This window comes from Pongo abelii, chromosome 11 (assembly GCF_028885655.2).
Source record: "Pongo abelii isolate AG06213 chromosome 11, NHGRI_mPonAbe1-v2.0_pri, whole genome shotgun sequence".
Taxonomy (NCBI): domain Eukaryota; kingdom Metazoa; phylum Chordata; class Mammalia; order Primates; family Hominidae; genus Pongo; species Pongo abelii.
In genome coordinates this window covers 77,616,048-77,625,649 of record NC_071996.2, presented here as the reverse complement: position 1 = coordinate 77,625,649, position 9,602 = coordinate 77,616,048, and the positions used below count along the sequence as shown (strand labels likewise).

Sequence of the window (9,602 nt, the reverse complement as noted above, 5' to 3'; positions counted from 1 at the left end):
TACAGGCACCCGCCACCATGCCCGGCTAATTTTTGCATTTTTAGTAGAGATGGGGTTTCACCATCTTGGCCAGGCTGGTTTTGAACTCCTGACCTTGTGATCCACCCACCTCAGGCTCCCAAAGTGCTGGGATTACAGGCGTGACCCACCACGCCGGGCCAGTGAATAATTTCTTAATGATGCCTTGATCTTTGCATTATTGCTCAGGAGTTAAAGCTGCAAGTGGCAGCATCTGATTGGCTGAGCTCAGCCCCCAAGCTCCTCATGCTAACTCCTCAGGGATGGAGAAATGGGTACCCTCCCCTTGAAATTCTGTAGTGAGAGGGAGGCCTTTTCTCACCAAGATTTATGCAATAGAAGACTCACCTAACATAGAAATTAAGTTTGGATGCTCAGTAGCCAAGGGAACTAACAAACATCCACCATAGTAAAATATGAAATTGAAGCATCAGAAGCTAAAACCCAAAATGCCTAGAACTGCTTTTCAGGTTGAAATGGTCTAGGAAATTTAGGGACACTTCACTGATTTAGATAGGAACAATTTCAAATTTATTTACATTTCAACTGAGCAGGGCAGGACTGGGAAATACCTTATGGGGGGTACTTCCATGAAAAAAAAAGTCACATTTCACATAAGGAGCCTAGGAAAAGCAGAAGCAACTCTGAGGACTCAGGAGCTGGCTGGGAGGAGCAGCCAGGCAGCTGTGCACATGGGCATAGTATAGTTAGGACTCTGGGTCCACCTGCTGGTGCAGTTTTTCTTCAACTTTTCTTTCACTGCAGTTCACTGTGGATGGCCCCCATTTCCCAGCAGTGTGGCAATGAGCAAAAATGGGCCCAGATACAAGCCTAATATGAGTTCCCTGCATGACAGTGAAAGAGGGGGTGATTAATCAAGAAGACAGTTCTTCATGGATCGGGATGGGGATCTGGCAGCTCCGGGAGTGCTTTTCATTTAGGGACACACAAAACACTTCAGCACTGAGGAACAGAATTTCTGTGATTCTGAGACTGGATGCACAATTGACACCAGGGCTCTTAGGGGTCTCCACCTCATCCTTAGGGCCAAGACAGCAGACAGACACCTGCTAAAGCTGTGGCCCTGTGAAGCCCTTCTTGGCCCATGTGTCGTCCTTCCTCCCTCTTTCCCACAACCCTCTTCTATGGACTATGTCAGCAGAGAGGCTGCCTGGGCAGCTCTGCTGTCCTTGCTGTGTCTCTCATGGCCTTGACCACAGCTTCTCTCTTGCCCAACACTTGTACGTATCACCTGATTGGCTGCATTTAATCACTGCTTCCTAGGTTTCTCATGCTTTCCTTCTCCAGTTTAAAGGTCCAGCACTTTTTTCTACCTGCCCCTTTTGGTTTCATGTTAGGGTTTCCTGTGGCTGTGCCCCACCACTCAGAGATGTACCCAGGATGATGTCAAACAAGTTGAGGTTATCGCTTGGAGATTGGCTTACTGCTAAACAATGTCAATAAATGTCTTTGGGGTTGCTACACACAGATATCCTTGGCTGTCAGTACCATGGAATCTCTCATCATGGCAGTGATGCTATGGGCAAAGCCCCTGGATCTCACCACCTTTATTCAAGAGACAAGCTGAACCCAACCAACTTTCTTAGAAATATAATTTAGCAGTGTTGTTTTTTTCATTAGGTTTAATTAAATTCAGTAAAATGTATGTATCTTAAGTGTAAAGCTCAGAGAATTTTTATGGACATGTGTCCCCATATAACCATCACCCAGATCGTAAATGAAGTTTGAGAGCGTGAGTCAATTAGAGCTAATTTCTACATTCAGGGGGAAAACACCTAAGACAGTGATTCTCAAACTTTCATGTACTTCTGGATCACCTAGAGGGCTTATTAAAACACAGATTGCTATTACCAGGTAATATTAATGCTGCTCGTTCAGAGACCACACTTAGGGAATCCCAGGGCTCAGGATTGCTAGGAAGCGCTAAACTGTCTCCAATTCATAGTCATGCAAAGAAGGAAACCCCATTAGCAAAATAATTTTATTTATTAATTTTTCTTTTTAAAATATGCAATGTGTCATGAATTTGTGTGTCATCCTTCCACAGGCACCATGCTAATCTTCTTTGTATTGTTCCAATTTGTTAGTATATGTGCTGCCCAAGACAACACAATTTTAGTAAAAATGAATTGGCCGTATACTTAACTGAGGATCTTTAAATGCTACCCTTCTATTTTCTGACCCAGAATTTTCTGAGTGGGTCTTGTTTGCCAGCAAAGGAGTCCACAAATTTATAAGCATAGATTGCGTCAGAACAATGCCCTTTTGAGACTGCTTTCCAATGAATTAATCAGTGCTGAGTACTTGAAGAGCTTGAAAAGATCAATATGCATTTAAAGTCCGGAAGACTCATCATACCCTTTTTGCAGTCAGAGCAGAGGTATTGGTAAATTGCTCTGAGATCCTCAGAGGGAGATTAACCAGCCAGCACTTATTGTTAGGGCATTTAAAGCATTTTATTTTCAGTAATACATTTAATAAATGTAAAACTAGCCACCTAAAATATGTACTTTTTTGTTTTATACTCATTCTGTGAACATAGAAAGCTTCATAATTTTCCAGATTTTCCTACCATGATCATATATTGCTCTTATAATCAGAAAAAACAAACCCTAAAACAAACAAACAAAATAATCCAGAGCAACTAACCCTCTTGCTGCCTCTATTTAGTTAAACAAGGTGTATTTAATGAAGATTTTCTATATTGCAAGATATTTACTCTTTTTTTTTTTTTTTGAGATGGAGTCTCGCTCTGTCACCCAGGCTGGAGTGCAATGGCATGATCTCAGCTCACTGCAACCTCCTTCTCCCAGGTTCAAGCGATTCTCCTGCCTCAGCCTCCCGAGTAGCTGAGATTATAGGTGCCCGCCACCACACCTAGCTAATTTTTGTATTTTTAGAGACAGGGTTTCACCATGTTGGCCAGGCTGGTCTTGAACTCCTGACCTCAGGTGATCTTTGCACCTCGGCCTCTCAAAATGCTGGGATTATGGGCATGAGCCACTGCGCACAGCCTGATATTTACTTTTTTTTCCCTACAAACACACATGTATATCAAAGATTCCATGGGCTGTTTTTCACTACTATTTAAATCTACAATCTACAAGAAGTAGATTTTTTGAACAATAGCCTTTTAATATATCTTCTTATATGTGTATTTTTTCTTTTTAAAAAAGTAGCATTAGAGGTGGGGCAGCTTTTGAGAACAAAGTTCTTTTTTTAAAGAAAAAGTAAGCCATTTTCACTGTGGAGTAAATAAACAGAGGAATTCGGATCTCCCTGATTTAATTCCTTTGTGTTTACTTAGTGTGGGCTCATCTAGCCAGTGGTTGTTCTGTGAGCAAATAGTCTGGCAACACTTTCTTTAGAAAGAAAATGCACTTGCAGATGGATTTGCACCATCTACTCTGTCTCCTATGCCTCCAAGGCTGATGGCAAGTGACCAAAATGAAAAACTATGACTCAATGGTTTCACAAGTCTTCATCTTACACAGGGGCGGGACCACGGCTTCTTCCACGTCCTTCCATGGCTATGGCCACAGGCATCAGCAATACGGAAAGTAGACTCAACTTTGATCACATGGGCACAATCCTGAAAGTGAGACCAGTTGGGAACAATCTGTCCAGGGAGGCAGTCATGCCTCTTTCCATTCCCATGGAACTTTAGGGCAAAAGCCAACAGGCAGCTGCTTCTACTTTTTAAAAACTGCAATTCATCGGTCTAGTGTTTGGTTATCCTCCTTTAAACCTAAACAAAAATCTCAAAAGAGTCATGTGTTTTAAGAATAGGAAGTGAAACAGAGCAGTCCTGAAGGATCCACCTGTCTCCCATTTAGAATTCCTTGTTCATGTGTCCCTGAAATGACATTTACCTGGCTCCTCTTGGGGCCAGTGGATTGTGGCCCTCCAGGCAGCAGCCCCTAGGAAAGAGCATGTCTCCCACTGGGCTGGAGTCTGCACCAGGCCTTTCCTCCCAGGGCTTCAGGAGCAAGTCAGATAAAGTCCCATCCCTCTTCTACAGGATGGTATTTCTGGTATCCAAAGACTGTTATTTCATCTGCTTTGCATCTTGTGTTATTTCAGAACAAGGCTTTTAAAGGCTCTCAACTGTTCTTCAAATTACATGGTTGTCTCTCTTCTCATCCTCCTCCAGGGCTTTCCAGCCCATCGAAGTGCTGAGTACATACTCTATTTTGATGGGTGCTGAGGAGAGAACTCAAAAATTATAATCTTCCATAATTAAGACACACTACTTCTAGCAATGGAGTCTCATCTTTGAAAGTTTTATGATAGCCTTGCCATTTTACCAGCTCAAAATGAATTTGACATCAGCTAATCTCATGTCAACTTCCTAACTCAGGGTCTTTTAAAATTTTTTTTATTTTTTTATGTTTTCTTTTTTCAAAGCAAGATATGGAGTGGGAAGACTTGGAGTCCTTAATCCATGAACTTCCGTTAAACTGTCTTATGTCCAGGTATTTGAGCCTGAATATAAGACTTTATATTTGCCTGGTTAAATAGTGAAGAAAAAAACTGCTTCTCAGGGAAGGTAGACATTTCATGTAGTAACTGAGTAACTGAGGTTTTAGCATATCATTCATTGATAGCATATCAACACATTTTCCATCTCAACTCTATCATTCAAAAATTATTAGCATGGGCCAAGCATGGTGGCTCATGTCTATAATCCCAGCACTTTGGGAGGCCGAGGCGGGCAAATCACCTAAGGTCTGGAGTTTGAGACCAGCCTGACCAACATGGAGAAACCCCATTTCTACTAAAAGTACAAAATTAGCCTGGCGTGGTGGCACATGCCTGTAATCCCAGCTACTCTGGAGGCTGAGGCAGGATAATCGCTTGAACCCGGGAGGCGGAGGTTGTGGTGAGCCGAGATTGTGCCATTGCACTCCAGCCTGGGCAACAAGAGTGAAACTCTGTCTCAAAAAAAAAAAAAATTATTAGCATGAACATAAAACAAAAATCAAAAAATACTTGTATGTGTCAGGCATTGTTTAAATTATTTTTGTAAATTAACTCATGTAATCCTCATAACAACTTTATGAGACAGGTCTTATTGTCATCAACATTTTAAGATTGAAGAAGCTGAGACACATAGAAGTTAATTACATGCCCAAAGTCACACAGGTAATATAATAAATGAAAGAGCTAGGATTCAAACCCAGCAGTCCGACTCCAGAAGAGGTGTGCTTAAGCGCTATGACTCTCAAAGCAACCCTTCCAGTTTTTGGTCATCTGTAGATTCGATTAAAGTGTCTTTTATTTCATTTATTTATTTAGTTAGTTAGTTAGTTAGTTGTTTGTTTATTTGAGACAGGGCCTCACTCTGTAGCCCAGGCTGCAGTGCAGTGGCGTGATCTCTACTCACTGCACTCTCAATCTCCTGGGCTCAAGCAATCCTCCCACCTCAGCTTCCTGAGTAGCTGGGACCACAGATGCACGCCACCATGCCCCCAGCAAATTTTTAAAGTTTTTGTAGAGATGGGGTTTCACTGTGTTGCCCAAGCTGGTTTCAAACTCCTGGGCTCAAGCGATCTGCCTGCCTCAGCATCCCAAAGTGCTGGGATTAAAGGTGTGAGCCATTATGCCCAGCCTAAAATGTCTTTTATTTTTAAGAGGATACTAGTTTATTTATTCAGTACTTGCTGATTCCCAGGCCTTATGCTTGGCACTGGGTACATGACACACAGAACAGATGTGGGGAAGATTGGGCACAGGGTGATTTCAGTTGTGACTGAAAGAAACATGACTCAAACTAGAGGAAGCCAAAAAGCAGAGTTATTGGCTCATATGTCCAAATTATAAGAGGAATGGATTTTGGTTTAGAGGCAATGGAATCTAGAGATAAAGATGCTGCGGTAAGGGGGATGGGTGAAATTTGTTACCAGTACAAGATGAGGAAAAGCCTGATTTTCATAAAATCATAAAATCAGCTAAAGAGCCAGGCTCACCACAAGCAAGAACCAGGGCAGCTTTAGGGACCCAAGGAGCATGAGATTCACTCAAGGCATCTTTGCTAGACTGAATCAACACTAATTATTTTTTTCTCTCCTTGTGTTCTTTCACTCAAGATTAATGAGGTACCTCTGCACACTAGTAGAATGGCTAAAATTAAAATGACTGACCATACCAAGTGTTGATGAGCATGTGGAGGAACAGGAACTCTCATATACCATTGGTAGAAATGCAAAATAGCACAACCTTTTTGCAAAATAGTATAGTTGTTTCTTAAGAAGTTAGACATGCATTTATTGTCTGACCCAACCATTCTACTACTAGGTATTTATGTAAGAGAAATGGAAACATATGTGCATAGTAAGACTTGAATATGAATGTTCATAGTACTTTGTTCATGATAGCCCCAAACTGGAAACAATCCAAATACCCATCAGAAAGTGAATGGATAAACTAGGATATCCATGCAATAAATTACTACTTAGCAATAAAAAGGTGTGAAGTACTGACGTACACAATGACGTGGGTGAATGTCAAAATAATTATGCTGAATGAAAGAAGCCAGACCAAAAAGATTGCATACTGTATGATTTCATGTATATCAAATTCTAAAAAATGCAAACTAATCTGTAGTGACAGAAAGGAGATCAGTGGTTTTCTGGGGTTGAGGAGTGCTGGAGGAAAAAATTACAAATGAACACAAAGAATACTTTCTGGGGCCGGGCATGGTGGCTCACGCCTGTAATCCCAGCATTTTGGGAGGCCAAGGTGGGTGGATCACTTAAGGTCAGGAGTTCAAGACCAGCCTGGCCAACATGGTGAAACCCTGTCTCTACTAAAAGTACAAAAATTAGCCAAGCATGCTGGCGTGTGCCTGTAGTCCCAGCTACTTGGGAGGCTGAGGCATGAGAATCACTGGAACCCAGGAGGCAGAGGTTGCAGTGAGCTGAGATCATGCCATTGCACTCCAGCCTGGGCAACAGAGGGAGACTCCATCTCAAAAAAAAAAAAAAAAAAAAAAAGAAACCTTTTTGGGGTGACGAATATGTTTATTAGCTTGATTGTGGTGATGGTTTCACAAGTATACACATATGTCTAAATGTATCAAATTCTACACTTAAAGTATGCATAGTCAACTAGGTGTCAATTATATCTCAAAAAAGCTGCTAAAAAGGTTTTAATATGCTGTTTAAAATGTTTTCTACAATCTTCATTACAGAACTGGAAATGTGATGACTATCCCTCTCCTCTTTCAGTCACCGCCCAGTCTTAAGATAATACTTTCTTGGAAATCATATTATAGTGTGCTCATGTGCAGTGTCCACTTCATGGTTTACATTATACAGAAATAGTTTGCTTTTCTATTGAAATAATTATTAAATGTGTGCTAATGTCTTAATGAGCCTTTGGTAAATTAGTCTTTGAAGGTGTTGACTTTGGTGGATTTTAAATGCCTTTGGGGAATACAATATTTGATTAATGGTTTCATATAGCCCAACGCATTTTTACATGGGAAACTGGTAAATCAGTAAATTCACTAGAATTTTTACATTTGTAAAGGATTTTTACGTTTGTAGGAACATTAAAAATCATTAGGAAACATTAGAAATCATCTACTTCAACTGTGACATTTAGGCTACAGTTATTTGACTAGGTTTTTTTTTTTAATTTATGATATAATGAATTTTAAAACGATCTTGTTGGGCAATGACACACCCCCTAGAAATAAATAATGATAACAATCTTGTCAGATCGTAAAATTTGTTTGAATGGTTTCTGCTTCTACAATCTCTGATTTATTCAGTGTAGAGACCCTCGTTTTTCACAGGTAAAAAAGGATGGGAAAGATATGGTTGTCACTTGCCTGATGGTGCCTTTCTGAAGTCAGCTGGGTTTTCTTTTCTTTTCTTTCTTTCTCTCTTTAATTTCTTTTCTTTCCAACATGGGAAACTTTACTTTTAAAACTTTCTGAGTGATTTTTAAAAATATTTAATTGACAAAGATTGTATATATTCAAGGTATACAATGTGATGATTTGTTATACATATGCATTGTGTAAGGATTGCCAAAATCAAATTAATTAACATATCCACCACCACCCATGCTGTACCTTAGATAACCAAAACGTTTTCTTCTTATAACTGAACATTTGTACCCTTTGACCAACAGCTATTTCTTCACCAAGTTCTGGACAAGGATTTTGTAAACATGGTGGCCTCGGGTAGGCTCCCATATCCTTTTTGTATTGATGAGCCATTATGTAGAGTAATAATGTTGGTATGATCCTAGCCTTTGGTCTGTTTTTTAATTGGTAAAGAACAACAACAATCACATAACCATGATAAATTTCCACCAATCAGATAAACATTATTTAAATAGCAGTAGTTGTCAAAAGTATTTTAAACAATCTAAAAATTAAGACATCTAGTTCATTTCAATAGCAGTTTGGGCACATGTTCAATTTATTTTTCTATCACTTTTTGGGACAACTAGCTAACCTTTTGCAATAAAATACAAAATAAAATAATGTGAGAGTTCTAAAGCATACCTAACACAAAAATTTATTTTAGATATATGGAAAGTTTAAAAACCATAAAAGTACTAGAATAAAATATATGAATGTGGATTATATTCTTTTATGGCAAAGACTCAACACATATCCCATATTCCCTGTGAGAAAAGCTCTTTCTGTACATGCCCCCCACAAGATAAGCCCCTTGTATCTTGTGACTTCCGTACTTCCTGGCCACAGCTCATTTGTTGGGAGATGGGCGGAGACAGGAACTTGACCCCTGGACGAGCCAATCTACTAGATGAACTGTGTGAATCAGCTTCTGTTTCCCACAAATTGAAATTGGGGCACAGAGATACTAGTCCACTTGTCAGTGGTTTTGGAACTGAGGTGGCTACATCAGAGTGATGTGTATGGATAAACAACTTATCAAAGAGGAGGAAAGGAGAATGAAGCAGTTGCTTAGAGAGAAGCAGAGAGGAGAGAGAAGGCAAGCTTAGAGAAATGGATAAAGATGTTTTGATTCTGGACAAGGTTTCAATTTCTGGTTCCAATATCTCATGAAGCCTGGCTAAATTTTCTACATCTGGCTTCCATTTCAAATCCCTTGTATTATAATTAATTTCCCTTTAATTAATCCTGCTTCTATTTCTTGCAAACAAAAAAGCCTAGACTGACGCAATAATCTTGGCAAAATACCAAGTATGATATTACACATAGAACCCCTAAAAAATGTTTTTTAAAAATCTGTTCTCATAAAAATGAAAAATGTCTTTATCTAAAAAAACATAAACAGCATTAAACTGGAAGAACAACTGGGGACAGAGAACTACACATATATGAAAAAGAGCTACATTTTTAATATCATTGAAAATTCATACAAAAAGGTAAATATTCTAATAGAAAAATTATCCAATGTCTTAAATAGGCCATTCCCAATAGAAGAAATACAAACAACCAATTTATATATAAAATGTTTGGATGCAAAATAAACAATAAAGAAATATTAGTTTTGGTCAAGCAGATAGGCAGTCTTCTACCTGCTCTCCTACTTCTAATATTTTTAAAAATGTATTTT

The 9,602-nt window shown here is 39.4% G+C and overlaps 1 non-coding gene across 1 annotated transcript; it reads right to left on the bottom strand.

Moving 5' to 3' along the window:
• Positions 1-2,041: 2,041 nt before the first annotated feature.
• On the bottom strand, positions 2,042-2,150 carry LOC112132423 (U6 spliceosomal RNA). Its single transcript, XR_002914196.2, has one exon. It is a non-coding gene; the product is annotated as a U6 spliceosomal RNA (small nuclear RNA).
• Positions 2,151-9,602: the final 7,452 nt, after the last annotated feature.